We start from the raw sequence: 13,944 nt of genomic DNA on the forward strand, positions 1-13,944 counted from the left end.
AAACAGTGTTTGCTTTCACTCACAGTGGCTGGAACAATTCTTCCCCAGGAGACTTTCCCACAAGATCTGTTCTCTCTTAAAATGCTCACTTACTCATTACTTTCATTTCCTTTGTCTTGGAATTTCTAAGCAAATTACTACTTTAAGGCTTTCAGAAAATATTTTTCTTTTTCTAAAGGTGATGCTACTTGGACCCTCTGACTCAGTTTTCTCTTAGCCCAGATGCAGAACAAACTTGTATAAAATTCTAGTTATCCTAAAAACAAAGGAGGATATTCCTATAGGGTGGTTACACCATATTAAACATATTAACTCTATTTCGTAAGGTTTCTGCACAGCAGAAAATACCCATGATTTTATGGGTGGTTCTGTTTTTCTCCAGAAAGAGCAATAACCTATGTCTGGATTTTCCCAGAAAAAAGAAAAGGTATTGCAAAGCTCTGACCTCTTGCAGGCAAGCCTTGTCCTAGCTTCCCTATGTGTTTTTGAAAAACTGTTTCATTCTCTGAAACTTTTGAAGCTTTCTGAAGATGTTTAAGGGCAAGACAGAATTTGCTGGGAGTTACTGCTGTTCTAAGCATACTCTGATTCTCCTGGTTATGGTCAAAAGTGCTAAATTTAATGTTCGAGTGGGGACAAGGCATTGTTGCTGAAGTACATCCATTTGGGGAAAAAAGCAGAAGTCCAAAATAGATCAGGAATCAAGTAGAGTTGAAAACTAGTGCTGGAAACTGTTGAAATCTAATGTATACATTTACTTCTAAAATAATAACAGATAATGAAGTAACAACAATAATAATAACAATACATGGAAATATTTCAGGGTTAGCTTTTAATTTCACCATGTAGTTTGATGCTCTGTTACTTCTCACAATCTACAGGAAAAGGTTCTTTGAGTGTCTGAGAATCAACCCTTTTGTCTTTACCTCTTGTGTAGAAAAAAGCAAGAAATATAGTTAACGGAGAATATGAGGAAAAGGAAGTGAAACCTGTGTTAGTAGATGAGAGGACTCGGAACCATGAAATACTGCCTCTCTGCAGGAGTTGTCAGAAGCCTTCAACAGCTCCTAGGCATTCTCTGGCACGCAGAGAAGCCTTTAGGGATAAAAGCTATGCAAGTGCCTACATGCAATGTAGGAGGCATGGACTTAATTATAGCTCTTCCCTGAATCTGTATGCAGGCTAGCATTCCCAGTATTAGCTGGTCTGTGTTTTCCCTCTTATCCTCTGCTAGGGTGTAAAGGAAAAATCCAAGAGAACACAGAACAGTCTCTGATCTGTGTGCCTGCCTGGACTGAGGCATTAGGAGCTCCAAAGTTTTCTAAAAAGAGGAAAGTCCTTTAAATAAAGCCATCTTGCATCCAATGAGGAGATTTTGTTTCCTCAATGTGACCAATTTTCTGGGGTGAGCCGGTTAAAGTTAGTGCCATAGTAAGAAAAGGAGGGGGTACCTGTGTTTATCAACTGTAGTTCAGTTTGCTGCAACAATACTTGGAGAACTTCTGGTTGTCTACAGCCAAAAAGTGCTCCAAGAGATAAGTATCATTATTTGATGTCTCTGCCAACCTCTTCCACTTTTCAAAGGCACTATGTAGAGGCTTGCATTAGTTGTGCTCTAACATGGGATCAGGGCTGTCATCCTGGAACGGAGTGCTCAAAAGTACTTAAGATTTGTCTAATTATACTTCAGATGTTTGAAAGATGGAAGTGGTATTTACATCTAAACTTTGCATTATGAAACTACCGTTTGGCAAATTAAAAGCCTTCCTTCTCTCATCAAACATTTACAGAGAAATTCAGGCGGTGTCATTTCACTATGTCAAGAGTAGCATTACTGTTAGTCATGGCAGTGAAAAATGGATTAAAAAAAAGTCTGGAATATAGAGACACAGAATTGGTGTTTATCCCAGCAACTAAAATCATAAGCTGAAATCTTAGGGTTCTTGAAAGGTAAGCTGCATGGCAAACTCTTGGTGCTCAACCAGCTCAGATCATACAATCACAGGAATAGAGAATCATAGAATGACCTGGGTTGGAAGGAATCTTAAAGATCATCTTGTTCCAACATTTCCTGCATGGAAAAGGAACCTTCCACTAGACTAGATTATTTAGAGCCCATCCAGTCTAGTCTGGAGTACCTCAAGGATTGTGAAGTCCACATCTTGTCTTGGCAACCTATTCCACTTCCTCACCATATTCACATTAAATAATTTCTTCTTAATACCTAATGTAAACCTACTCTCCTTCAGTTTAAAACCATTGCTCCTTGTCCTGTCACTACACTCCCATGCAAAAAGTCCCTCTCCAGCTCTCTTGTGACCCCTCTGGTAGGGGTAGTTAGGTACTGGAAGGTGCTGTGAGGTCTCCTGTGGGCCTTTGTTTCTCCAGCATGAACGACCCAAATGGTCTCAGCCTTTCCTCACAGGAGAGGTGCTTCAGCTCGCTGATCATCTTTGTGGCCTCCTCTGGACTTGCTCTGGAAGGTCCATGGCCTTCTTCATGCTGTGGACCGCAGGGCTGGATGCAGTGCTCCAGGTGGGTCTCACCAGAGCAGAGTAGAGGGAGAGAATCTGTCTCAACCTGCTGGTCACACTGCTCTGGACGCAGCCCAGGATACAATTGGCTTTCTGGGTTGCAAGTGCACGTGGCTGAGTCATATTGAGGTTTTTTTCCCACAAACACCCCCTGAACTTTCTCCCGAGGTCTAATCTCAATCCATTCTTTACCCAGACTGTATTTCCGCTTGGAATTGTGCCAGCCCAGGTGTAGGACGTGGAAATTGGCTGTGTTGAACTTTGTACAGATCCACCCCTCAAGCCTGTCCAGGTCCCTTTGGACAGAATCCCTTGCCTCCAGTGTAGTTACCACATCCCACAGCTCAGTGAACTTGCTGAGGGCACCATCAATCCCACAGTCCATGTCCCTGGCCAACGTGTTGAACAGTGTCCCTACACTGATCCCTGAGGGACACCACCAGTCTCCACTTAGATACTGAGCTGTTGATTATAACTCTTTGAGTGTTACCATCCAGCCAATCTTTTACCAAGTGGCCCATCCATCAAATCCACGTCTCTGCAGTTTAGAGACAGGGATGTTGTGCCAGTCAGTGTCAAATGCTTTGCACAAGTCCAGGTAGCAGATGTCTCTTACCCTGCCTTCATCCACCACTGCTGCAAACCCATCGTAGAAGGTGACCAAATTTGTCAGGCACATTTTTCCCTTACTTGAAGCCATGTTAACATGGTGATTGGTTGTCAACAATCACCTCTTTGTTTTCCATCTGCCTCAGCACAGTTTTCAGGAGAATCTCCTCCATGAACTTACCAGCCACTGGTAAGACTGACTGGTCTGTAGTTTCCTGGGTGTTACTTGTTTCCCTTTTTAATAGGGCATTATCCAATGTTTGACTGGACTGCCACAGCTCCTCAAATATGATGGTTGATGCCTTAGTAACTTCCTAGGACTCACGGATGCATGTCATCATGGACTTTTGCACCTTCAAGTTCATTAACCTAGTCATGTCTTACAGCAGGCAGTTCTTAATTTTCCCAATACTTGCTCAAAGATGGCAGTCATGATATTGAATATGTGCTTTTCTTCCTGGCAGAATATCACAAGTATGGACTCAGTCTCAAGAAACATTATGTCAAAAGACAGAAAGCATTTCTAAGACATCATCCCAAAAGAAAATGCACAGTTCAGCTCTAGAAAAATCTATAAAATCTATAAAATATACCACTGAAGCAAATGGGACAAAATTTTGTGATACTGTAACATCCTCTCTGATGGCATAAACATTCCCATTTATCATCAATGGATATAGATTGTATAAACTTGAAGGCAGTAGAAAGACAAGTATCTTTAAAGGTCTCAAATCTTAAAATATCACACAGAGATTTCAAGAAAACTTTTGATCCTATGTTTAAAGCCTGAACTCCACCTTCCCTAATCAGATGGGGAAATAAATTTGATTTTTGCGCTGAATTACTCACTTCAAAGCCAGTGATGATTAGCTCAGAAACAGCTGAGGGATTTCAGTAAGTCCCATAGCTATAACCCTCCCTTCCCTTCTCTCTCTGGTCTTCTTGGGAAAATCTAGTTAAGCTCCCCCACATTTACCAGATTGGGTTTTGGATTGTTTTTGTTTGTTTTATTTTTTTTTTCTGAAGTCTACTGTATAATACTTATCTTCAAATAATCAATCTTGAGACAGAACAATAGTGTAATTTTACACTGAAAGCTTAAATTGAAATATTATCCCCTTGTGAAAGCCCAGTCTAAAGCATAAACCACTAGATGGCTGTGCCCAAAAGGCTGTATCACATTTGCTCTCATTCACAACTTTTAGACTGTTAACAGTATCTCAATCCTCAAGTAGGGCAGCCACAGATTTGAACAAAAGACCAATAAAAGGATAATTTTCTTCAACACTTAATAAATTTGACACAATTAAAGGAAATTTTTGTGTTTGTGGACAAGAAATCTTTTGCTTCCAGATGCCAAAGCTAAATGATGAGGCATTGTACTAACTGCCAAAGTAAAATGCTACTCACTATTATTTCCAGACTAGCTTTGGGACCAGAACTAAGCTATTGTATCTTCTAGATCGTATTTCCTTGTTTTGCTTTGCATATTATGTCCTATTCAATACTCTTGAATTCAAAATGCACCATCTTCAGAGAATATCAGGAGAATATCAGGACTGGCTATTTTAAGTAATTTGCTTCACTGCATATTGGCTGAGCTTCTGAAGGTCTGAAGCGTGGCTGGTTCAGTGATATTCAATTAAGACCCTTGAAAGTGATGGACATCTTATTTACACAGAGTAGCTTATAACTAAGAGCCAGTGTCAGGACCCCTCCAATCTTAGGCAAAACCACATTTGGAGATCCCCCATTTTCTACCCTAGTTCTTGGCTGTACATGTATGGTACGGCTCCCAGGTCCTGGAGAAGATGCACACCCCTAAAACAGTAATTTCACAAAGTATATTTCTTCCCCTTTCCCAAGGAAACCACTGGAACTTTTACCATCTTTCCCCATCATCACTTTCTAACTACCTATAGAGAGATCTGTTCCTTGTATGAGGCAGTGTTTTTAACTCTGTTAAGATCCTGCCAGGATTTTGACTATCCCATCCCATCCCAACCCATCCCATTCCATCCTATCCTGTCTCACCCTGTCCTGTCCCATTCTGTCTCATGCATTCATGCATTTCTTCCAGCAACTCCCTTTTCAATGTGCACAGTTTGCAGTTCACCAGTATGGGAAAGCTTTTCAAGGGAGAAGAAATCACCCATAGCTCTGTTCTTATTTTACTGCTGAAAATGATATTTAATTGCCAGCAATGCATAACTAATGCAGCTATAAAAAACAACACTGAATTCTGTTTTCCCTCATATATCATTGATAAAGCTGTCAGCTAAAGCTTTTCTTTTTTACTTTGGTCCCTAGAGAGAATGACTGACCTAAAAGGAACTTAGTTGGCTTTTAGAAACACTGGTGTGTTTGAAGTCATGATGAAGGACAGATGGAATTAAAATCCCACAGAGTTCTTTTTAGAATAAGTATTCTAATGACAGCTGGATTTTAGCCAACCCATTGTCTCTGTTTCTGAATGTTGACAGCACCAACACTAAGCAAGTACCTATATCTAGTCAGATGACAATCTCAAGAACAAATGCAAATGAATTGTTCCAGCATTCAAAAATTTAAAAAAAGGAAAAACAAAAAAAAAAAAAGGAAAAACACAGGTTGTTTAGGTAGTTATTACTCCTTTTTAAAAGTAGTGTTTGTGCTTAATTTCAGTGGAAAAAAAAAATAAATTAGAAAAAATAAGACTGCATTAGAAGGAAAGTATTCATGGAAAAGAGAATGTGCTTAGGAGGTAAACACAAATCTATTCTATAAAGAAATATATTTTTTTATATAAATATAAAAACATGATAATAATATAAATTATTAGAAATTATTGGAATGTATTATAGAAATACAAAAACCACAAATATATTCTTGTAAAGAAACAGTATAAGGGAAGATGAGCGTATATTTTAAATCTCCTTTTTCAAAAGTTATTGACATTTAAATACTGAATACTCCCTTTCCTGCTGCCTTCAGAAGCAAGCAACAAGATTTGGCTTTTGGGTCACTCAACATTAAAGTATTTATTTTTATTTTTGGAATCACAAGCATTCTGAATCTCTTCAAATTTGAATGGCTCCTTCTTTGGAGTTATTTTCTCTCCTCTTACCTACCACTGACTGCACTCCTGCTTCCAGTCTTTTTCAGGCCTCCTCTCCTCTCTATGCTTTCTTATTAGAATGTAAAGAATAAATCTTATTTGCTGTCAACTCCAACTTCCACTAAGGTACATTTTGGCTTTTTTCTTTGAATAATTTTCCTGTATTTATTTTCCTTCAATTCGGAGTTTTCCCAAAGACTGCCTTACAAAAAAAAGCAGAAGATAGAATTAGAAAGTATTAGGATCTGTGCTGCTGCCTCCAAGTTTCTTTGACTCTTTGTCCTCTTCTTGAGCCTTGTGTGTTAATCTTGAAAAAGGTGCTGGTTCCTTGAAAGCCTTGAATCCAAACTGAGAGATTCAGGACCACTATCAATCAGAGTGACTATGAAACCTCTTTTGTCAGTATACTTGTATAAACTTTATTTTCAAAAAATGATTTAGATGCTCTGAGTGTTGCAATAGATTTTTCAAAAAACAGCTTTGAACACCTTTGAATGTCCTGGTTCTCTCTCTGGAAGATCAGAATGTTTTTTGCAGTTCCGTAGGAAATTTTTTGCCATTTAAAGGTGTGCCCACAATTTATTTTTTCCAATTATGTCAATAAATAGGGAAGGCCACCTCCTTCACCTAACATCTTGAGAAAAACCAGACCTATGGCACAGCCTGAGCAGCTCCAGTTAACAGTAAACTGAATGCTGCTCCTTGTTCAAGAGTGAATTGGCGTGGCCACAGCCAAGCGGCTCCATCAACGAGTTTATCCTTGTGACACAGTTTAGCTGCTGGAATGTGCATTTCTGCTATGTCACCAAAACAAATTACCTCTGGTAGAAAAGTAATTATTTTTTAAAATCTAATACTGCAAGAGACTTAAACATTCAGAGCTTAATGACGAGATTCCTTTCCCAATAAACCTGTTTTACTACACAAGAGAGAGAACTTGACCACTGGTCAGAGAAGAGGCCCAGGAAAAGGTAAAGTGTGAAGACTTCAGATCAATCAATAATTTTCCTTGAAACCTGTACTAAATAATTTGATCTCTTGTCCAGTGACTTCAACACCTAAAAAACAAATGGCTAAAGTTTGACATTTAGAGCATTTCTTTACCGTGGTTGATCAAATGTAGCAAAGGTTTTCAGGTATAAATAGAAAATTAACTTGGAAATTTCTAATAATAATAAGCAGGAGGTTATGTATCAGGACAAAATAAGCATATCTCGTGCTGAGAAGAACACAAGTCTACATGTTCCTAACACAGATAGCCAGTGAAGGAATGCTGACAAAACAGAGCTTCCATACATATTCATCAGCTGGAAACTAAATGTCAGGTGTTGCCACAAAACCTACCATCAATGCTTTTCAGACATGGCATCCATGTTATTTTCCAAGAAACGGGTCACACAGACATCAATATGGAGATTTTGTAGGTAAGGACTACATTACAAAAAATGTCTTATCTACAAAGATTAAACTAAGAGGGGAAAGCTGCTTGCTCAGGGTCATGTAAGAAAGACAAGCCTATATATCTCCTAATCAGAACTGAAGCAAATCCAAAGCCATTCAGTCCTTACATACAACACTGATTACTCCCTCTGTCCATAAGAAAACAAACACAGTGAGAAGGAAATCAAAATACCAGCAAAAGGATGATGTAAATTAGACCATATTTGCTTATTTAAGCATCAGAAAGGTGTTGTGCATAGTAGACAGCATTCAAAGATACGTAAAGAATATAATTATTTGATTAATAAACAGCATAATTACACCACAGATAGATTCATGCTGTGTATTAAATTACATTATTTTATTACTTTTTATATATTATTTAAGACTTAGGGAAATGGAAAGTTTTAGTAATGCAGACTATCAAAGAAAGCTTATATCTGTATGATGAAAGCCCCTAAAAAGTGTGAAAGAAGTGCTTTTAGAATAAAGATACAAAAACCTCTCCTGTTTCTGAGAAAAAATGGAAAATACACAGGAGAGTCTTTTGTGTATTATTACACCAGGATGTGGAAGTTGCATGACTCTACATACCATACCGGTCTTACATGTTATACAGGAGAAATCTCCCTAATTAGTCTGCCTAATAGTCTAAAATTAGAAATAAACTTCCAATTCATTTTTTACAGAAAACATTTTAAAAAGCAAATTCTGGCAATATAATTTAGAAATTAGCCTACATTTTGCCTTGTTCAATAAATGAAAAATTTCCTATATGCTTCTTCCATTTCTTTCAGAAAAAAAGGAGAAAAAAAAAAAAAGAAAACAAAATTCTTGGTGCTGGTATGTTTCCACTTCAGTCATTAAAGTTGTGTTTTCTAGATCTGTGTCTCCTACCTGACTGCCCACATGCTGCCCTTCAGGAGTGCCCACTTATGATGGGCTTATGAGTACTAGTCCAAACACAGGAAGCTTACTCCTGCTAGTGTAGTGTCTAAGGCCCAAAATACTTTCCTTTTTCTATACAAATCTCAGATCTACTTTTTCAGACAGATTTTGAGTGGTTCATAACATCTTTTCTGCAGATGGCAAGTGGGGTGAGTGGCTAGCAGAAGGATTTTGTGACTAATTAAACAAAAGCAGATCACAGGCATGTCAGCTAAGTTTATGGTCTTGAGATCTGCCATTTTAAAGACAGCCTGTGGTTACAATAAGGGGCAGGCTTCAAAAAGCAGGCTGCATTTCTTGAATTGAGGCATTGACTCATGCTAAAAAAACCTCCTTTCTTAGCTCAGTCTCAGCAGAGATGGAAATGGTGTGATCTCACAACTGTTTATGCAAGAAATCCTGCATCTTTGTGACTGCACAGCATGCTGAGAAAGAAAAGCAAGATCAGTAATTATAAAGCTGCCATCAGAACTGGGCTGTGAGAAGCCTTTGCCTCTCTGCAACTTCAGATCTGACATACGAGTTGTAACCATTCCATCCACTTCTCCCGTAAATGCTCCAAAAAATGACCTCCAGGTACTACAACGAAGAGACACAATCTTTACAAAAATCAACATTTTCAAAGCCATTTTCCAAGAATAAGGATGGGACAATTTAAACACAGGAAAAAAAAATGGGTCTGTGCCACATACAACTTTGAGAAATTAAGCAGCCTCTCCCAATTCCATCTCTATGAGTTCCGCCCCAATTATCCTCTGATCCAGCATCATCTGAGAATGTAAACAGAGGCTGCAACCATTTCTTGTGCTCAAGATAGATGACAGCAAATGTGCCTTTCACTTCTGCATGTGGGCCTTTTATTTCTGGCTTTCCCATCTGCCTATGACTGGAGCCTATAATGAAAAATTGTGGAAAAATTCTGCCTACTGCTGCACTGTATATTAAACTGCAATTTCATGTGTACAAATGCCTTTTCTCACAAAGCTGAAATTCTAAATTTATGTGGATGTTGAACTAGGTCATCAAAGATCCTCTGTGAAAGTGTGAAATATGAGAGTTACTGAGGAAATCTTATTGCAGAGGGCAAGGGATTCATTCCTGTCTGTTCTTTATTCTTGTGTGATTGTACTGCATTGCATTTTTCTTATATAAAAATGACAGGCTGCACTGTCCCTATTGCACTGAAATAAAGACGTGGATTCAACTGCCAGACATCTTGGTCAAATGTACAGAAATCCTGTGGAGACTGGACAAATTTTGTTGAGTCTGCAGTGTACACAAATGTCACACAAAATCTTTTGGCAGCACTGATCTTCTCTCTTAATGTTTTCAGTTGAGAACCGGTCATATCCTGTAGCATCCTCTACTCACACATGCACACACTGATAAAGATGAGACGTGACATTTGTGCTGGGGACTTTAACTGCAGATGAAAAATTCAACCATTTCTGGCATGCCTTACCATTCTAATTTCTCAGAAGAGTTGCAGGTGACCCATTAAACTTCCTTCAACTCTACTCTGGGAAGTAAACTGATCCAATGCTTCCCGCTTTAGCCTGTAATTCTTAAATGCTTGCAGTGCTGATTTGTGGAGACAGAGCTGTGGTTATTAAAGTTCAAATTAATGTCTTACTTGATTTGCACAATCTAGACACTCTCTGTATAGGTTTGTATTTTCTCTTGAAGAAAGCTGACCATGTATGGATCACTTTCATTCCCTTTTACCAAGCAGACTCTGTGCCAAAGCATAATATGGCCACTGGAAAACTCTGCTTGCCTTCTCACTGTATCTTTGTGTTTGTGTGCTACAAAGAAAAAGATACAGTGCTTCTTTCAGCATAGCATCTCTAATCTCAAATAGTACAATCAGGCTATTGTTGATAAGGTTTGACTGTGGGCAATTTTTGTTTGTACTTGAGATTATAGTTCCAGGCAGAACCTGATTTCCCTGTGCTTTATAATGTTCCAAATGTCTTCTGTAAAATGCAAACATGGCTGCCTTGTTTCAGTGTGCTTCTGGTCCAAATTTCCAGCAGGAACTGATACATTTGTTAACCATCAAAAAGGGCAGAGATATGAAGAATGGGAAAAAAGAATGAAGTACCATGCAAGCTAAAATTCTGTATTTAAGAGAGAAACTGAATCGATGTGACAAAGGATATAAAGGAAATTCTTACTTGCTCACAAGCTAAAGAAGCAACTCCAGGTAACTGAAACATGAAACCACCCTGTAACTGGTAGGAATCATGGGAAAGACTTATGCAAAAGATCAATGACTCTGGAAATCCTGAAATCTCAAATAATACATATATGAATCCGTTCACTAATACAATGCCCTAGAAGGTAATGAAGGTCCATATGGGGTGCTCATCTAGACAATTATAATGAAACACTTCGTAAACATTCAACTTAGTAAAGAACTGTTACAATGGTTAGGCATACATCCTCTAAGATATCTGCTGAATGCTTTCTGCAAATGCAGAGAAATAATTTTTATAATTTCAAAAAGTTTCACCAAACTGCTTTCACCAGTTTTCCAGGACTGTATGCTATCTCATGTTTTCAGAAAGAATCTTAATTTGAAAATAAATGTGAGTTTTTTGGGTGACACAAAATCAAGGGTGTGGCAAGTGAAAAGAAAGGTAAGCAGAGAACAGCCTCAAATCATTTGGGTGAGCTGAAGTCCTTCATACTAGAAACTTAAGTGGGTTTAGTTGAAAAAAAGGAGGAGAAAGTGTCCTAAAACAAATTTGGAAAGGGCATGGAGCCAAGTGGACAAGGAACTCACTAGAAATGTCAGTGTCTCAGTGACAGAACAGTAAAGAAGGAGGAAGAATCCAAACAGAGAGAAGTGGTAGTAGTACTGCTTCTACATGTAAAATGATGAGATCACTGTCCAAATAATGAAATTCTACAGTCTACATTTTCAAGAGATTTTGAGGAACTGAATGAAAAGTATCTCAAAAAGATCTCTCGTTATGGAAACAGCACATAGTGACGGAGCTATTACACCATCACGGGGCCATTCAAAGGATCCACTCACCTTTTACTCCAAAAGGATTTGCTGGGCCTGAGTACCCATGGTAGTAATAACAACTTAATGGTTCACTCACACTTTGCTAACCTGAAGGGGATTTAAATGACACAGGAAAACAATACAGACAAGATCTTTTTATATCCTTATGTTGTGAGTGGTGATTGTGACAGGTAAAGAAAACTATAGCCAAAATACAAATCATATATCTGTGAAGCTCAGATCACACAAAGTTGTGAAATTTAAGAGGTCTTAACGCATTAGGTCATACTGATTTTGAAGTCTGAATACAATCCAGAAGATCAAAAAAATTCTGAATATAATGTATCTCCTTTCAATTGTTACTTCTAATACCCTAGATGTTGTTGCCACTGTTTGCTGGACTTGTAACATCTTTGTTTTCTCCTGTCTCTCATCCATAATTTCCTATTTGCCCAACATTCACACAACTACACTCCATTCTCAGTACTACAAGGTAAGACATCCACCATGAGGTAAGCCACTTGGCAAATCTCATGGTATCTCTCAAGGCATTTTATTACTCCACATTACCACAAAGAAAACGTGCTGCTCTGGACAACCACAACACAGTTATCATGATCCTTTGATCTCTTCCTATGAGTCAAAATGAAACAAGCCCAGGGCAACCACAGAGTCTTCGAAGTACGTCTAAAGATTCACTAGATGCCAACCAGCTACACAAGAAAGAAATAACTGGTTTCTCACCATTCCTTTTCTCTGCCCACATAGGATGTTTGGTATTGCTACAAGATGACATTTTGTGAAGTCAAAAAAGAAAAACTGGTACCATCAAGCTGTTATTAATGTATTCTCATGTCGGATTTATGCATCCTTCAGAACACTTTCTAGGTGAACAGGATTGGTGAGAAAGCAGATGAAGTGGCATTATGGTCACAAACAGTAGACAACACAGATTTGATGAAGGAATACTTTTCTTTTATGTGATCTCATCAAATGAAGTTTTTATTTTTTTATTCTTCAAAAATGACTCAAAAGCATGAGTAAGCAAGAAATTTTTTTTTTTATTCAAAATCTATCACTTGCAAAGATTTACAAAAAATTTACATGAATTTGAGGGGAATTCTTCATTTTTTCTCCATGACTGCTGAGAATAAGAGCAAATTTTTAAACATGTGAAGTTATAAGCTGGTAATTAGCAGAATATTCAGTGTCTGGGACAGAAGACAAAAGTTGACAGTGAAGTAGAGGATGAGTAATGTTACACAAAGGATTGCTCTAATTGATCAGAAAATGACACAGCACAGCAAAGAACAGGAGAAAGATGTTGAGGGGAAGTGAGAAAAGGGCATGACACATGATTGTGTCATCAGTGAGTAAGCCTCAGTGTTTCAATTATGTCCACGGGGTTTAAAAGGTAAGTTTTGAGTTATAAACGACAGTAGAAAACTCTCAGAATGTTCCCTGGCATAGTCTTGATGCTACCAGGTACCGCAGAATACAAAGCACAATTCCTAGCATAGATACAGAATGAACTAAGGCCCATTTACCCAATATGATTGCTGTGTGGTCCATTCAGCAGAAACAAATATTCCCAGAAATACAAATAATTTATCCAGTTCTTTTTATTGATATTTACTTCCCCAGATTACTCATAATTTTTTTTCCAGTCGTAAACCATCTGCTGGTAAACTGATGGCATGCAACCTCCTCATAAATCTACTACATATCCCCCACTCTCATTTTCTGAGATAACATCACTTACTCTCTCAAGTCAATAGTCTAAGAATTATCATTGACTGGCTACACCCTCCCTTGTCTTTATGGACAGGTTAGATCTAAATTCTGAGCATCATTCCCACAAAACATTTCTACAGCTTAGGCTCTTCTATCTACACAGCTAGCTAAAACTCCTCTAAAAAGACTGCTGAGTCTCATGTCGGCACCTAAGAAACTTTCCTCCCTGGCCTTGTCCAGACTGACTTGCTCATCTGCCCAGAATATTATTGCCAGCATTTTGACTGGCTATCTTCCTTTCAGTACCACTTCTCTGACTTCCCTTTCTTGTCTTTCAAGGCCTTTCATGAACTAACCCAAGCACAGACACCCTTGCTGACCCTTAAACCAGAGGGCTAGGAATCAGAAGGCACTCACCATATCCCTCCAAGATCTGAGTAGAGCAAGAACATTGTCCTAAAAAGATGACAGGAGCTCCCTAGAAGACCCACAATCCTCTCTGTGGTTTGGGGCTGAGCTGGGTTCTAGCATTATCTCACAGTGCCAGCTTCAGAAATCCTTGCTGG

The 13,944-nt window shown here is 38.4% G+C and overlaps 1 long non-coding RNA gene across 1 annotated transcript in view; it reads right to left on the reverse strand.

Annotated features, from left to right (window-relative positions):
• The window catches only part of LOC135289266 (uncharacterized), a 45,842-nt gene that overhangs the window by 26,712 nt on the left and 5,186 nt on the right, over positions 1-13,944 (reverse strand). The window lies entirely within an intron of this gene.

Source organism: Passer domesticus, chromosome Z (assembly GCF_036417665.1).
Source record: "Passer domesticus isolate bPasDom1 chromosome Z, bPasDom1.hap1, whole genome shotgun sequence".
NCBI lineage: Eukaryota > Metazoa > Chordata > Aves > Passeriformes > Passeridae > Passer > Passer domesticus.